The 15,621-nt window shown below is 45.8% G+C and overlaps 1 protein-coding gene across 1 annotated transcript in view; it reads right to left on the bottom strand.

Moving 5' to 3' along the window:
• The window catches only part of LOC309558458 (uncharacterized protein), a gene marked incomplete at its 3' end in the record, with an annotated part of 148,825 nt that overhangs the window by 84,877 nt on the left and 48,327 nt on the right, over nt 1–15,621 (bottom strand). The gene's annotated exons all lie outside the window — the stretch shown is intronic.

Genomic DNA, 15,621 nt, shown 5'->3' on the forward strand with positions numbered 1-15,621 from the left:
GCAAAGAACTTTGTTTTTGATGGCTAGAGGTACGGTAGGCATTCACAGTAAACAGAACTGTAAGTGTCGGCCTGTATAGGCTCCAAAAATTAGCTCACATGGTTTGAACTGACAGCAAAGAACGTAGTATTTGGTGGCTGGAGGTACATTAGGCATTCACAGAAAAAATAATTGTCGGCCCTGAAAGGCCGAAAAATTTGCCATTCAATGGACATGAAATGCCTTTTATGCCGCTGTATGTAGCGAAGCCAAGGACCAGGAATTGTTGTGGGTTGAGGAATTTCGATGAAACCTGGTCTACTGGTCACATGTGTTGAATTCCTCAGAGATCCATGCCTCATTCATTTTTATAAATGTGAGGTAGTCTACACTGTCATGAGCTAGGCGAGTGCGCTTATCGGTCACGATCCGTGCGCTTATCGGTCACGATCCCCCCTGCTGTGCTGAACGTCCTTTCGGACAGGACACTGGATGGGGGGCAAGCCAACATTTCCATTGCAAATTGTGCAAGCTCTGGCCAGAGGTCAAGCCTGCCCACCCAGTAGTCCAGGGGTTCATCACTCCTCAGAGCGTCCACATCGGCCGTTAACCCGATGTAGTCGGACACCTGTCGGTCTAGGCGTTCCCTCATGCTGGATCCAGAGTAAAGCTGTCGATGGTTCGGCTGAAAGAAGGATCTCATATCTGAAGTGCCCAAGACATCTTCCAACCGCCCTCTTCTTGCAGGTGCTGTTGGATTGCTACCCGCAACTATCTCTCTGTGACTGGAAATTCCTCTGCCAGCACACGGAAAAGCAGAATGCAGCATTTCACGCAGCAAGGCCTGGAAGTGCTGCATTCTGACCGCCCTCTGTGATTGTGGTAACATTTCCGCCATTTTGTGTTTGTACCGGGGGTCTAAGTACGTTGCCACCCAGTACTGGTCCTTGGCCTTTATGCGTTTTATATGGGGGTTCCCCTTAAAACACTGCAGCATGTAGGCCCCCATTCCCACTAAACTGGAAGCTGTATAGTGGCCTGCTTCCAGCTCATCATCCAGGATAATGTCGTCCTCGTTCTCCTCCCCCCATCTACGGATAACACCAGGGATCCCAGAAAGGTTTGAAGCATGCTCTTCTTGCTCCTCCTCATTCCCCCCAACACCATCCTCCTCCTTTGACTCTTCTTCAGACTCCTGCTGTTGATTTGTCTCAGATGGAGTAGCACTCCCTGGGAATTCATCCAACATTGCGACTTCCTGATCTTCCTGCTCCTGCTCCTCGACGGCTTGATCAATGACACGACGCAATGCACGCTCCAGAAAGAAGGCGTAAGGAGTGATGTCACTTATGGCGCCCTGGCCGTGACTGACCAGTTTGGTGATCTCATTGAATGATAGGAACACTGGCAGGTCACCCAGGCAGATGACGCAGGCTCACCTGAGGTGCGGAGTACTAACTGGTCTTCACTAGAGTTGAGCGGACACCTGGATGTCTGTGTTCGGCTGGTTCGGCCGAACTTGAAAAAAAAGTGCGGGTCCGTGTCCCGGACTTTTTCCGAACTTTACCCGGACACCGAACCCCATTGAAGTCAATGGGGACCCGAACTTTCAGGCACTAAAATGGCTCTAAAAAAACAATGGAAAGGGCTAGAGTGCTGCAAATGGCAGCAAAATGTAGTTAAGAGCATGGCAAGTGTGGATAATGAAATAACTTAAAACAACAAAAAAAACAGAAAAATAAAACAATTTTCTTCATCTGTGAAGGACAAGGCCCATATGGAGTAGGAGGGAGGTTGAGGTGGCGGTGGATGTGGCGGTGTAGGTGGAAGCGGCGGTGGAGGGGGACGAGGTAGCCAAAACTGCTTTTTTTTAGTCATTTTAAATTAGGGTACACCCCAAAAGAGTGAGAAAGATCAAAAATATAACAATGGCTGGGTAAGGTCGGTATCCATCTCTATTCTGCACAAGGTACGGAAAAGTCCTGTGGGATCCATGCCTGGTTCATTTTAATGAACGTGAGCTTGTCCACATTGTCTCTGGACAGGCGGCTGCGCTTGTCTGTGATAACGCCCCCAGCCGTGCTAAATACACGTTCAGATAATACACTGGCTGCAGGGCACGCTAGCACCTTCAGGCCATGAGCCCAATTTGGAGACCCAGAAGTTGAAGGGGGCAGACCCGTCATTCACTAAATGTAGGCATGTGCACACATACTGCTCCACCATGTTGGTAAAATGCTGCCTCCTGCTAAGACGTTCCATATGAGCTGCTGGTGCTGCTGTTTGTTGTGGCGTGCTGACAAAGCTTTTCCCCATTTCGGCCATGCTAACCCTGCCTTCTGAGGTGCTGGCGGTGCCCTGGTTGCGTTGGCGACCTCTTCCTTCTCCTCCTCTGTATTGGCCTTGTGCTTCCAATGTGGCCCCGCTGTCAGGTGGGAATGCCAGCAGCATCGCGTCTACCAGCGTGAGCTTGTACTCCCGCATCTTGCGATCACGCTCCAGTGAGTGAATTAAGGACGATATGTTGTCCTTGTAACGGGGATCCAGCAGCGTGGCCACCCAGTAATCAGCACAAGTTAGAATGTGGGCAACTCGGCGGTCGTTGTGGAGACACTGCAGCATGTAATCGCTCATGTGTGCCAGGCTGCCCAGAGGCAACGAAAGGCTGTCCTCTGTGGGAGGTGTATCGTGTGTGTCCTCTGTATCCCCCCAGCCACGCACCAGTGATGGCCATGAGCTGGCCTGGGTGCCACCCTGCTGTGAACATGGTTCCATCTCCTCCTCCATTTCCTCCTCCTCATCCTCCTCATCCTCCAGAACTGTGCCCCTGTTGGACAATTGTGTACCTGGCGTTTGTGGGTGCAGGAACCCACCCTCGGAGCCACTTGTGAATGACTGCCCTGAAAGCCTTGGAAATGATCCCTCTTCCTCCTCCTCCTCCTACTGTGCCACATCCTCTTCCATCATCGCCCAAATTGTTTTTTGAAGGAGGCATAGAAGTGGGATAGTTAAGCTGACAACGGCGTCATCGGCACTGGCCATGTTGGTGGAGTACTCAAAACAGCTCAACAAGGCACACAGGTCTTGCATGGAGGCCCAGTTATTGGTGGTGAAGTGGTGCTGTTCCGCAGAGCGACTCACGCGTGCGTGCTGCAGCTGAAACTCCACTATGGCCTGCTGCTGCTCGCACAGTCTTTCCAGCATGTGCAAGGTGGAGTTCCACCTTGTGGGCCCATCACATATGAGGCGGTGAGAGGGAAGGCCGAAGTTACGCTGCAGCGCTGACAGGCGAGCAGCAGCAGGGTGAGAACGCCGAAAGTGCGCACAGATGGCCCGCACTTTGTGCAGCAGCTCTGACATATCGGGGTAATTTTTAAGCAACCTCTGCACCACCAAATTCAGCACATGCGCCAGGCAAGGGATGTGCGTCAAACCGGCTAGGCCCAGAGCTGCTATGAGATTTTGCCCGTTATCGCACACCACCAGGCCGGGCTTGAGGCTCGCTGGCAGCAACCACTCATCTGTCTGCTTTTCCATGCTCCTCCACAACTCCTGCGCGGTGTGTGGTTTTTCCCCCAAACAGGCAAGTTTTAAAACTGCCTGCTGTCGTTTACCCCTGGCTGTGCTGAAGTTGGTGGTGAAGGTGTTACGCTGACCGGATGAGGAGGCGGTAGAGGATGAGGAAGCAGAGTAGGAAGAGTTAGGAACAGGAGGCAAACTGAAGCGCCCTGCAATCCTCGGTGGTGGAAGGACATGCGCCAAATTGCTATCCGCCTCAGGCCCAGCCGCCACTGCATTTATTACCCAGTGTGCCGTTAGGGCACTCTGCAATCTACTATCGCCTGTACTTGTTCTTGCCTTAACACTTGTAGAGGCGCATGATGCCCTACCAAATACTGCTGCAGGTTCTGTCGCCTACTCACACTTGAGGAAGGTGTTTCACTTGTGCGTGTAGCTGGCACAGATCGACCACGTCCTCTCCTTGCAACAGGAGCTCTACCAGCAGCACCACGACCCAGGCCACGGCCCCTATTTGAGGTTCTCCTCATATTTCTGTAATTTATGATCTTGCCCTAGAAAGGTGTTTATTGAATAGCGGAACAAAACAACAACAGTATCGCACGGGTTTATCTCACAGTCAAATATGCAAACTATGCCGCAATTTAATTTTTTTTACCCCAAAAGGGTGTTTATTAAATAGCGGAATAGAAAAACAGTATACAAATACAACGGGTGTATCTCACAGTCAAATATGCAAAGTATGCCGCAATTTAATTGTTTTCACCCCAAAAGGGTGTATATTGAATAGCGGAATAGAAGAAATTTTATAAAACGGTGTATCTCACACGTACAAACACAGACAAGGCCCCGATTACAATTTTTTTACCCTAAAGGGAGGATGAGGAAGAGGAGTAGGAGGAGTTCGGAACAGGAGGCAAACTGAAGCACCCTGCAATCCTCGGCGGTAGAAGGAGATGCGCCAAACAAATTTAAAAGGTGTATCTCACACGTACCGATACAGACTATGCCGCAATTTAATTTTTTTCACCCCAAAAGGGTGTATATTGAATAGCGGAGTAGAAAAAAATTTATAAAACGGTGTATCTCACACGTACAAACACAGACAAGGCCCCGATTAAATGTTTTTGTACCCTAAATGGAGGATGAGGAAGAGGAGTAGGAGGAGTTCGGAACAGGAGGCAAACTGAAGCGCCCTGCAATCCTCGGCGGTGGAAGGAGATGCGCCAAACAAATTTAAAAGGTGTATCTCACACGTACCGACACAGACTATGCCGCAATTTAATTTTTTTCACCCCAAAAGGGTGTATATTGAATAGCGGAATAGAAAAAAATATATAAAAAGGTGTATCTCACACGTACAAACAGAGACTAGGCCCCGATTACAATTTTTTGTACCCTAAAGGCAGGATGAGGATGAGGAGTAGGAGTTCGGAACAGGAGGCAAACTGAAAAACCCTGCAATCCTCGGCGGTAATTTAATTTATTTTACCCCAAAAGGGTGTATATTGAATAGCGGAATAGAAAAAAGTATATAAAAAGGTTTATCTCAGATGAACAAACACAGACTATGCTGCAATTCAAATTTTTTCTCCCCAAAAAGGTGTATATTGAATAGCAGAATAGAAAAAAGTATATAAAAAGGTGTATCTCACACGTACAAACAGAGACTAGGCCCCGATTACAATTTTTTGTACCCTAAAGGTAGGATGAGGAGTAGGAGGAGTTCGGAACAGGAGGCAAACTGAAGCACCCTGCAAACCTCGGCGGTGTAAGATGCGCCCAAAAATTTGAAAGGTGTATCTCACACGTACCGATACAGACTATGCCGCAATTCAATTATTTTTACCCCAAAAGGGTGTATATTGAATAGCGGAATAGAAAATATGATATAAAAAAGTGTATCTCACATGTACAAACCCAGACTAGGCCCCGATTACAATTTTTTGTACCCTAAAGGCAGGATGAGGATGAGAAGTAAGAGTTCGGAACAGGAGGCAAACTGAAGCACCCTGCAATCCTCGGCGGTGGAAGATGCGCCCCAAAAATTTGGAAGGTGTAGCTCACACGTACCGATACAGACCATGCCGCAATTAAATTTTTTTTACCCCAAAAGGGTGTATATTTAATAGCGGAATAGAAAATATGATATAAAAAGGTGTATCTCACACGTACAGACCCAGACTAGGCCCCGATTACAATTTTTTTTACCCTAAAGGCAGGATGAGGAGTAGGAGGAGTTTGGAACAGGAGGCAAATTGAAGCACCCTGCAATCCTCGGCGGTGTAAGATGTGCCCAAAAAATTGGAAAGGTGTATCTCACACGTACCGATACAGACTATGCCGCAGTTTAATTTTTTTTACCCAAAAGGGTGTAGATTGAATAGCGGAATAGAAAATATGATATAAAAAGGTGTATCTCACACGTACAGACCCAGACTAGGCCCCGATTACAATTTTTTTTACCGTAAAGGCAGGATGAGGATGAGGAGTAGGAGGAGTTAGGAACAGGAGGCAAACTGAAGCGCCCTGCAATCCTCGGTGGTGGAAGGACATGCGCCAAATTGCTATCCGCCTCAGGCCCAGCCGCCACTGCATTTATTACCCAGTGTGCCATTAGGGCACTCTACAATCTACTATCGCCTGTACTTGTTCTTGCCTCAACACTTGTAGAGGCGCATGATGCCCTACCAAATACTGCTGCAGGTTCTGTCGCCTACTCACACTTGAGGAAGGTGTTTCACTTGTGCGTGTAGCTGGCACAGATCGACCACGTCCTCTCCTTGCAACAGGAGCTCTACCAGCAGCACCACGACCCAGGCCACGGCCCCTATTTGAGGTTCTCCTCATATTTCTGTAATTTATGATCTTGCCCTAGAAAGGTGTTTATTGAATAGCGGAACAAAACAACAACAGTATCGCACGGGTTTATCTCACAGTCAAATATGCAAACTATGCCGCAATTTAATTTTTTTTTACCCCAAAAGGGTGTTTATTAAATAGCGGAATAGAAAAACAGTATACAAATACAACGGGTGTATCTCACAGTCAAATATGCAAAGTATGCCGCAATTTAATTGTTTTCACCCCAAAAGGGTGTATATTAAATAGCGGAATAGAAGAAATTTTATAAAACGGTGTATCTCACACGTACAAACACAGACAAGGCCCCGATTACAATTTTTGTACCCTAAAGGGAGGATGAGGAAGAGGAGTAGGAGGAGTTCGGAACAGGAGGCAAACTGAAGCGCCCTGCAATCCTCGGCGGTAGAAGGAGATGCGCCAAACAAATTTAAAAGGTGTATCTCACACGTACCGATACAGACTATGCCGCAATTTAATTTTTTTCACCCCAAAAGGGTGTATATTGAATAGCGGAATAGAAAAAAATTTATAAAACGGTGTATCTCACACGTACAAACACAGACAAGGCCCCGATTAAATGTTTTTGTACCCTAAATGGAGGATGAGGAAGAGGAGTAGGAGGAGTTCGGAACAGGAGGCAAACTGAAGTGCCCTGCAATCCTCGGCGGTTGAAGGAGATGCGCCAAACAAATTTAAAAGGTGTATCTCACACATACCGATACAGACTATGCCGCAATTTAATTTTTTTCACCCCAAAAGGGTGTATATTGAATAGCGGAATAGAAAAAAATATATAACAAGGTGTATCTCACACGTACCGATACAGACTATGCCACAATTTAATTTTTTTCACCCCAAGAGGGTGTATATTGAATAGCGGAATAGAAAAAAATTGTATAAAACGGTGTATCTCACACGTACAAACAGAGACTAGGCCCCGATTACAATTTTTTGTACCCTAAAGGCAGGATGAGGATGAGGAGCAGGAGGAGTTCGGAACAGGAGGCAAACTGAAGCACCCTGCAATCCTCGGCGGTAATTTAATTTATTTTACCCCAAAAGGGTGTATATTGAATAGCGGAATAGAAAAAAGTATATAAAAAGGTGTATCTCACACGTACAAACAGAGACTAGGCCCCGATTACAATTTTTTTGTACCCTAAAGGCAGGATGAGGAGTAGGAGGAGTTCGGAACAGGAGGCAAACTGAAGCACCCTGAAATCCTCGGCGGTGTAAGATGCGCCCAAAAATTTGAAAGGTGTATCTCACACGTACCGATACAGACTATGCCGCAATTTAATTATTTTTACCCCAAAAGGGTGTATATTGAATAGCGGAATAGAAAATATGATATAAAAAAGTGTATCTCACACGTACAAACCCAGACTAGGCCCCGATTACAATTTTTTGTACCCTAAAGGCAGGATGAGGATGAGAAGTAAGAGGAGTTCGGAACAGGAGGCAAACTGAAGCACCCTGCAATCCTCTGCGGTGGAAGATGCGCCCCAAAAATTTGGAAGGTGTAGCTCACACGTACCGATACAGACCATGCCGCAATTAAATTTTTTTTACCCCAAAAGGGTGTAGATTGAATAGCGGAATAGAAAATATGATATAAAAAAGTGTATCTCACACGTACAAACCCAGACTAGGCCCCGATTACAATTTTTTGTACCCTAAAGGCAGGATGAGGATGAGGAGTAGGAGGAGTTTGGAACAGGAGGCAAACTGAAGCACCCTGCAATCCTCGGCGGTGTAAGATGTGCCCAAAAAATTGGAAAGGTGTATCTCACACGTACCGATACAGACTATGCCGCAATTTAATTTTTTTTACCCAAAAGGGTGTAGATTGAATAGCGGAATAGAAACTATGATATAAAAAAGTGTATCTCACAAGTACAAACCCAGACTAGGCCCCGATTACAATTTTTTGTACCCTAAAGGCAGGATGAGGAGTAGGAGGAGTTCGGAACAGGAGGCAAACTGAAGCACCCTGCAATCCTCGGCGGTGTAAGATGCGCCCAAAAAATTGCAAAGGTGTATCTCACATGTACCGATACAGACTATGCCGCAATTTAATTTTTTTTACCCAAAAGGGTGTAGATTGAACAGCGGAATAGAAACTATGATATAAAAAAGTGTATCTCACACGTACAAACCCAGACTAGGCCCCGATTACAATTTTTTGTACCCTAAAGGCAGGATGAGGAGTAGGAGGAGTTCGGAACAGGAGGCAAACTGAAGCACCCTGCAATCCTCGGCGGTGTAAGATGCGCCCAAAAAATTGGAAAGGTGTATCTCACACGTACCGATACAGACTATGCCGCAATTAAATTTTTTTTACCCCAAAAGGGTGTATATTCAATAGCGTAATAGAAAAAAGTATATAAAATTGGTGATTTTTCAATAGCACATGTGAACACAGCAGTGTCTTATGTTTTATGTCACGGTGAGCAGCAGGCTATGAAGGGGAAAAAAAAATTCCCCTTTAACTTTGTAATTTTTAAATGGCAGATTAGAACAGCAATCTGTAGTAAAATATTGCTGAACGCTGCACACAACAGACTGATAAAAATATATTTTTTCTCCCTCCTCCTCCTCCTCAGTGGGCTCAAGTGAGGGCAAAAAGATTGTTCACTGCACTACCCCCCACACAGCAAAATCAATGTAGATCGCTAACGGGCGATTTTTCTGTCCTGTGTCTCCTATCTGTCCCTGCCTAATCTCTCCAGTCTGTCCCTAAAATGCTCAAATATCTTTCCCTGCCTACACTCCGACCTGTCCCTGCATTCTTTTCGGGCACAATGTTGTTTTTCCCTGTCTGTCTCTAATCAGCAGCAGCCAGCACATATGATGTGTGCTCTCTCCCTACACTACAGCAGACTGACGCACCGCGCTGTGTCTCTCGAGCTTATAAAGACATGGGTCACATGCTTCAGATGGCCAATCACAGCTACTAATACATTAGTAGGCATGGCTGGGATGGCGTAAGGCACACCAGTTAAACACTTGTTGATTGGCTGTTGAAAGCCCGCCATTAAAAGCGCGCCATTACATACAAAACAGGAAATAAAATTACCAAACACGGATTTTAAACCCGAACATACAGTAAAGTTTTCGGGTCCGTGTCCGGGTAGCAAAAATCCAATCATCCGGTACGGACCCGAATAATACAGTCCGTTTTCGCTCAACACTAGTTTTCACACGCGCTCCTGAAGGTGGAGATGGATTTTGCTGCGTGTTAGCACCAGGTCACGGTCCTCAAGATCGCCCCACCAGGAGGTGAGCAAGTCAGAGTCCAGTAGCAGATAGGGATTAAGCTGAAGCGTAGTCAAGGAGTAGCCAAAGGTCGGTAACCAGTAGTTGCAGGTTGGGATCAAGCAGAAGAGTAGTCGAGGAACAAGCCAAGTGTCGATAACAGATGGTAGAAAAGATACGGACGGCAGCAGAAGAGACAAGCGAGATATCGGCTGTTGAAGGCACAATATTCTGGCAACCAGGAAGTGCAAAGACATGGCTTATAACAGGAAGTTCATGGGAGGAGCAAAGGGTTCAAGATTCAAGGCAATAAGGATTCACAGCAGGATCATTCAAGGATTTGTCCAGGGAGCTGTCCAGCATTCAAGGTAGCTCAGCGAGTAGAGTCATTGCCAGACACCATGGAGGTCCCAGGTTCAAGTCCGGGTCCTGACAGTACTCCCCTCCTCCCAGGACATCCGCTGGACCTCTTAGGACCAGGTTTAAGAGGAAACCTCTGGTGGAACTCCCTTGTTAATCTAGGGGCATGAACAAAATTCTGGCTCCCAGGAATTTTCTTCTGGTCCATATCCTTACCATTGAACCAGATATTGTAATTTATTCCTTAAGATCCTGGAATCAAGAATTCTCTCCACTACAAATTCTTTTTCACCCTGTACTTCAACAGGTGGAGGAGGCGGAAGAATTCTTCCAGGAAAGGGATTTTCCATAAATGGCTTGAGCAAGTGATATGTGAAAAACCGGGTGAATTCTCATACTGTCGGGAAGTTTTAAACGGAAAGGGACGGGGTTGACCTGAGCAGAAATCTGGAAAGGTCCCACAAACTTCTGTCCCAACTTTGCAGATGGAACATGGACCTTCAAATTTTTGGTTGATAACCAAACCTTGTCACCCACTTGAAAGGTAGGAAGTGATCGGCGATGTCTATCAGCAGCCTTCTTGTAACTTTCCTGAGCCTCCTTCAAAGTCTCTATTAATTTCTCCTGAATCTCTTGCAAAATAGTTCATCTGTTGGCTACAGCAGGAATTGGAGTTGAGATAGGGAAATCAGGAATAAAAACTGGATGATAACCATTGTTTAAGAAAAACGGGCTTTAAGAGGTTGAGCTATGTCTAGAATTGTTGTAAGAAAACTCTGCTGTGGGAAGATAGTCCACCCAGTCATCCTGAAGATAACTAACAAAACATCGAAGGTACTGTTCTAAAGTTTGATTGGTCCTCTCAGTCTGAACATTAGACTTAGGATGAAAAGCAGAAGACAGGTTGATTGCTACTCCTAAAGCTGAGCAAAAGCTTTTCCAAAACTTTGAAGTAAACTGTACTCCTCGATCTGACACAATGTCTTCAGGAATTCCATGTAGTCTGAAGACTTCTCTAACCATCAACTCTGCAGTTTGTTCAAAAGAGGGTACCCCCCTTAACTGGTATAAAGTGAGCCATCTTGGTGAGGCGGTCAACGACCACCAAGATAGTGGTCATTCCTTTTGAGGGGGGTAAATCAACCACGAAGTCCATAGAAATTGACCCCCATGGTCTTGATGGGATAGGGAGTGGTTGGAGCAACCCCAAAGGAGAAGCTCGGGGTGACTTATTGCGTGCACAGGTCAGGCAGAAGGCTACATACCTTTTAACATCTTTCTTGTACCCAGGCCACCAAAAGGAACGTGATAAAAGTTCCTCTGTTTTAGAAACTCCAAAATGTCCAGCAAGTTTTGAGTCATGACTCAACCGGAGGACTTCATCCCGAGCAGACTCAGATAAATAGAGGCGATGCTTTTTAATCCAAAAGCCATTCTTGAACTCAAGATTGATGTCCATAGGAGGATTATTGAGGAGTGAGTCATTCTCGTACCCTTCTTTGAGGAGACTCAAGAATGCCTTTGAACTTGTTGTGACACCTAGGAAGTTCTTTTGAGGCAGGATTGTGCATTCAGCATTGTTCTCCTGGGAAGGCCCCCACAACATCCGTGATAAGGCATCAGCCTTACAATTTTTGACCCAGGTCTATACGAGATAATAAAATTAAATCTAGAAAAGAACAGCGACCAACGTGCTTGTCTAGAAGACAATCCTTTGGCCGAACAAATTAATTCTAGATTTCTGTGATCAGTGAGAACGGTCACAGGATGCTTAGTACCTTCCAGCAAATGCCTCCATTCAGAAAAGGCTTCCTTAATTGCCAGTAACTCCTTATTCCCTATGTCGTAATTCCTCTCGGCTGAAGACATTAAACGAGAAAAGTAAGCACAAGGATGAAGCTGCATCTTTTCACCGCTTCGTTGAGAAAGGATAGCACCCACAGCAGAGTCAGCAGCATCCACTTCCACTACAAAAGGTAGCTCAGGATTGGGATGTACCAATACTGGTGCAGAAGTGAACAGAGTCTTTAACTTAGCAAAAGCAGCCTGGGCATTAGATGACCACACAAAGGGCACCCCTTTCTTTGTCAGCTGTGTAATCGGAGTTATCACCTTTTACGGTTTTTAATAGTAACTTTATTCATGTGCCTGTAATCAATGCATGGACGTAAGGTAGAGTCTTTCTTTTCAACAAAGAACAAGGCTGCTCCAGCAGGGGATGTTGAGTGTCTAATAAACCCCTTCTCTAAATTCTCATCAAGCCACTCCCTGAGCACCTTTAATTCAGGTTCAGATAAATTGAATAGGCGGCCAAAAGGTATTTCTGCACCTGGGAGTAGCTCAACGGGGCAATCATATGGGCGATGAGGAGGTAACTGGTCGACGTTCTTATCACAGACATCCTGAAACTCATGGTATTGTGGAGGCAGTTTGGGATATGACTGTGCTGTAACCACATCCAACTGCGTTTCCTTAATCTGTGGAGAACTAGTTGAACAAGGCTCTCTACAGTATTCCTCACAATGGGGGATGTAAAATGTATAACTCGTGCTTCCCAATTGATTGAGGGATTATGGGTGGAAAACCAAGGGATGCCCAAGGTCACAGGAAATTTAGGTGACGTAATCAGCTGAAAACTGATGATCTCACGATGGTTAGCCTCAAATTGGAGAACCAAAGGGACTGTTTCGTGAGTAACAGGTCCTGAAGTTAAGGGTGAACCATCCACTGTCTCCATATCGACTGGGGCTAATTTATTTCTTGTCTGAATCTTATTGTTTTTGGCAAAGTCTATGTCCATAAAGTTACCCCCTGCACCAGAGTCCAGCATAGCAGAGCAAGGAATCTCAATGCCCTCAGAGATAAGTTTAATAGGGAGGACAAAATGAGGTAGTGAAGAATTTACTTTATTTTCTTCCTGGACCAATGGGGAGATGGACTGGCTAATGAAGTTTATTTGTTCAGGCGTGATCACATCAACCAATGCAATTGTTCTTCTAACCTTGTTAGGGCAGTTAATTGCGTAATGACCAGAATCCCCACAGTAAAGACATAGGTTCTCAGAACGTCTTCTTTCTTTCTCCTGAATGGAAATGGATCTCTTAATTGCATCTACCTGCATTGGCTCAGGAGTGTTAAAATTAGGAGCAACTTTGAAATCCTGCTGAACAAATGGAGTAGCAGAGAAACGCATGCCACTCTTACTTGCAAACATTCCCAGCCTCTCCTTCCTCCTTTCTGTAAGTCTCTGATCAATTCTGATACATAATTGGATGAAGGCATCAAGATCATCAGGAGTCTCAACCCTAGCGAGCTCATCCTTTACCTGTTCAGAAAGCCCTCGGCGAAACTGACTCTTTTGCGCAGCAGGGTTCCAAGTAGTATCTGCAACCCAACATCTGAATTCTGCTGTGTACTTAGGGACAGAGCGTTTTCCCTGCCTCAGACTATGCAACTTTGCTTCAGCAGTAGCACAGCGGTTGGGATCATCAAAAACCTTATTCATTGCGGTCAAAAGGTCTGCAGATTATTTAAAATGGCACTGTCCTGTTCAATATATGGGGAGGCCCAAGCTAGAGCTTCTCCAGTCAGAAGTTCGGGAATCAAGGTTACCTTCCTCTTCTCAGAAGGAAATGCAGCAGGGTGTGTTTGGAAATATAAATGACACTGATTTAGGAAACCTCTGTAATGATGGCAGTCTCCATTAAACTTGGATGGTAAAGGCTGAGGCATATGTGTGATAGTATCACCTCTGTCCAGTAGTAGTCTCTGCAGAGCATGAATCTCCTCCTGTTGTCTTTCCAATAGACTTTATAGTTTAGTAACTTTTTCTTGGCAGGTAACACCTAATTCTTGCAGCTCAGCGATTTGTTGCCTAAGAGGAGTCACGATGCTTGCTATAGCGGCCTCCATGTTTTGGGCCAGAATATTCTGTCACGATCCGGGGTCAGGCTCGAAGACCAGTAGCTATAGCAGTCGCAGGTCACACAGGAACCAGCAGGATAGGAACACTGGCAGGTCACCCAGGCAGAAGACGCAGGCTCACCTGAGGTGCGGAGTCTAAGTACTAACCGGTCTTCACCAGCTCTCCTGAAGGTGGAGATGGATTTTGCTGCTTGTTAGCACCAGGTCGCGGTCCTCAAGATCGCCCCACCATGAGGTGAGCAAGTCAGAGTCCAGTAGCAGATAGGGATTAAGCTGAAGCGTAGTCAAGGAGTAGCCAAGGGTCGGTAACCAGTAGTTGCAGGTTGGGATCAAGCAGAAGAGTAGTCGAGGAACAAGCCAAGTGTCGATAACGGATGGTAGCAAAGATACGGACAGCAGCAGGAGAGACAAGCGAGATATCGGCTGTTGAAGGCACAATATTCTGGCAACCAGGAAGGGCACAGGTTTATTACACCAGTTCTACAAATAATTGGCCAGTAACTGTTGTCACTGTGTGTAGCACTGTTTACGCAGCAAGAGGCCAAATGTTTGCAGGACTAAAATACACTCTTAGAAAATTATACTGTTAAATAACACCCCACTTCAATATGTGGCATTGGGGGGGGGGGGCACAGGTTTATTACACCAGTTCTACAAATAATTGGCCAGTAACTGTTGTCACTGTGTGTAGCACTGTTTACACAGCGAGAGGCCAAATTTTTGCAGGACTAAAATACACTCTTAGAAAATTATACTGTTAAATAACACCCCACTTCAATATGTGGCATGGGGGGGGGGGGGCAATTTGTCTATCAGACCAGTTATAATACATTATAAGTGCTTTTGTCACTGTGTTTTGTGTTACTGCAGAAACGCTCAGTCTCACCACCACACCTGTCACAATGCTGCACAGTGCATAATAATAGTACTAATCCACTATAATATGCTTTCTACAAAGTATATTATACTGTGGATTACACCCCTCCCCCCCCCCCTTTTTAGTGCACTGCACAGCAATACCAGAAAATTTGCATCCCTTTACATGACTTTTGTGGACATTAGCAGAGCAATTTCTGTGTGACTGCAGCCAATCTCTAACTGCCCCTACAGAAACCACAGGATACCTGGCCCTATAGTAAAGAGACTATAATAGACCCTAAAACGACATTAGAGCATTTTAAATTACTTTTGTGGACATTGACAAAGCGATTTCTGTGTGACTGCAGCTGATCTCTAACTGCCCCTACAGCAACCACAGGATACCTGCCCCTAAGCTCTAAAGATACTAGACCTATACCGAAATACCAGCCCTCAAAAGGACTTTTGTGGATATTGACAGAGCGATTTGTGACTGCAGCCGATCTCTAACTGCCCCTAAAGAAACCACTGGATACCTGTCCCTAACCTGAAAAGAGACTGTAGAAGGCCTATACCGAAATACCAGCCCTGAAAAGGACTTTTGTGGATCTTCACAGCGCTATATGTGTCTAGCAAACTCTCCCTAATGAGCACAGCAGACCTCTCCCTACACTGGCAGAAAGCGGAATGTGAAATGGCTGCCTGCTCTGGTCTATTTATAGGGTAGGGGGACTGTCCATGTGCTGGAATGTTTCAATTGTCTGTCCCGTTCCACCTGACGGCTGTGTCACGAGTCAAAGTTCTGCCCAATGTAAACAAATATGTCCGCCGCGAACTACGCCATGTGTCCGAAAATTT

This window comes from Pelophylax lessonae (assembly GCF_965119305.1).
Source record: "Pelophylax lessonae genome assembly, chromosome: 6".
NCBI classification, from domain to species: domain Eukaryota; kingdom Metazoa; phylum Chordata; class Amphibia; order Anura; family Ranidae; genus Pelophylax; species Pelophylax lessonae.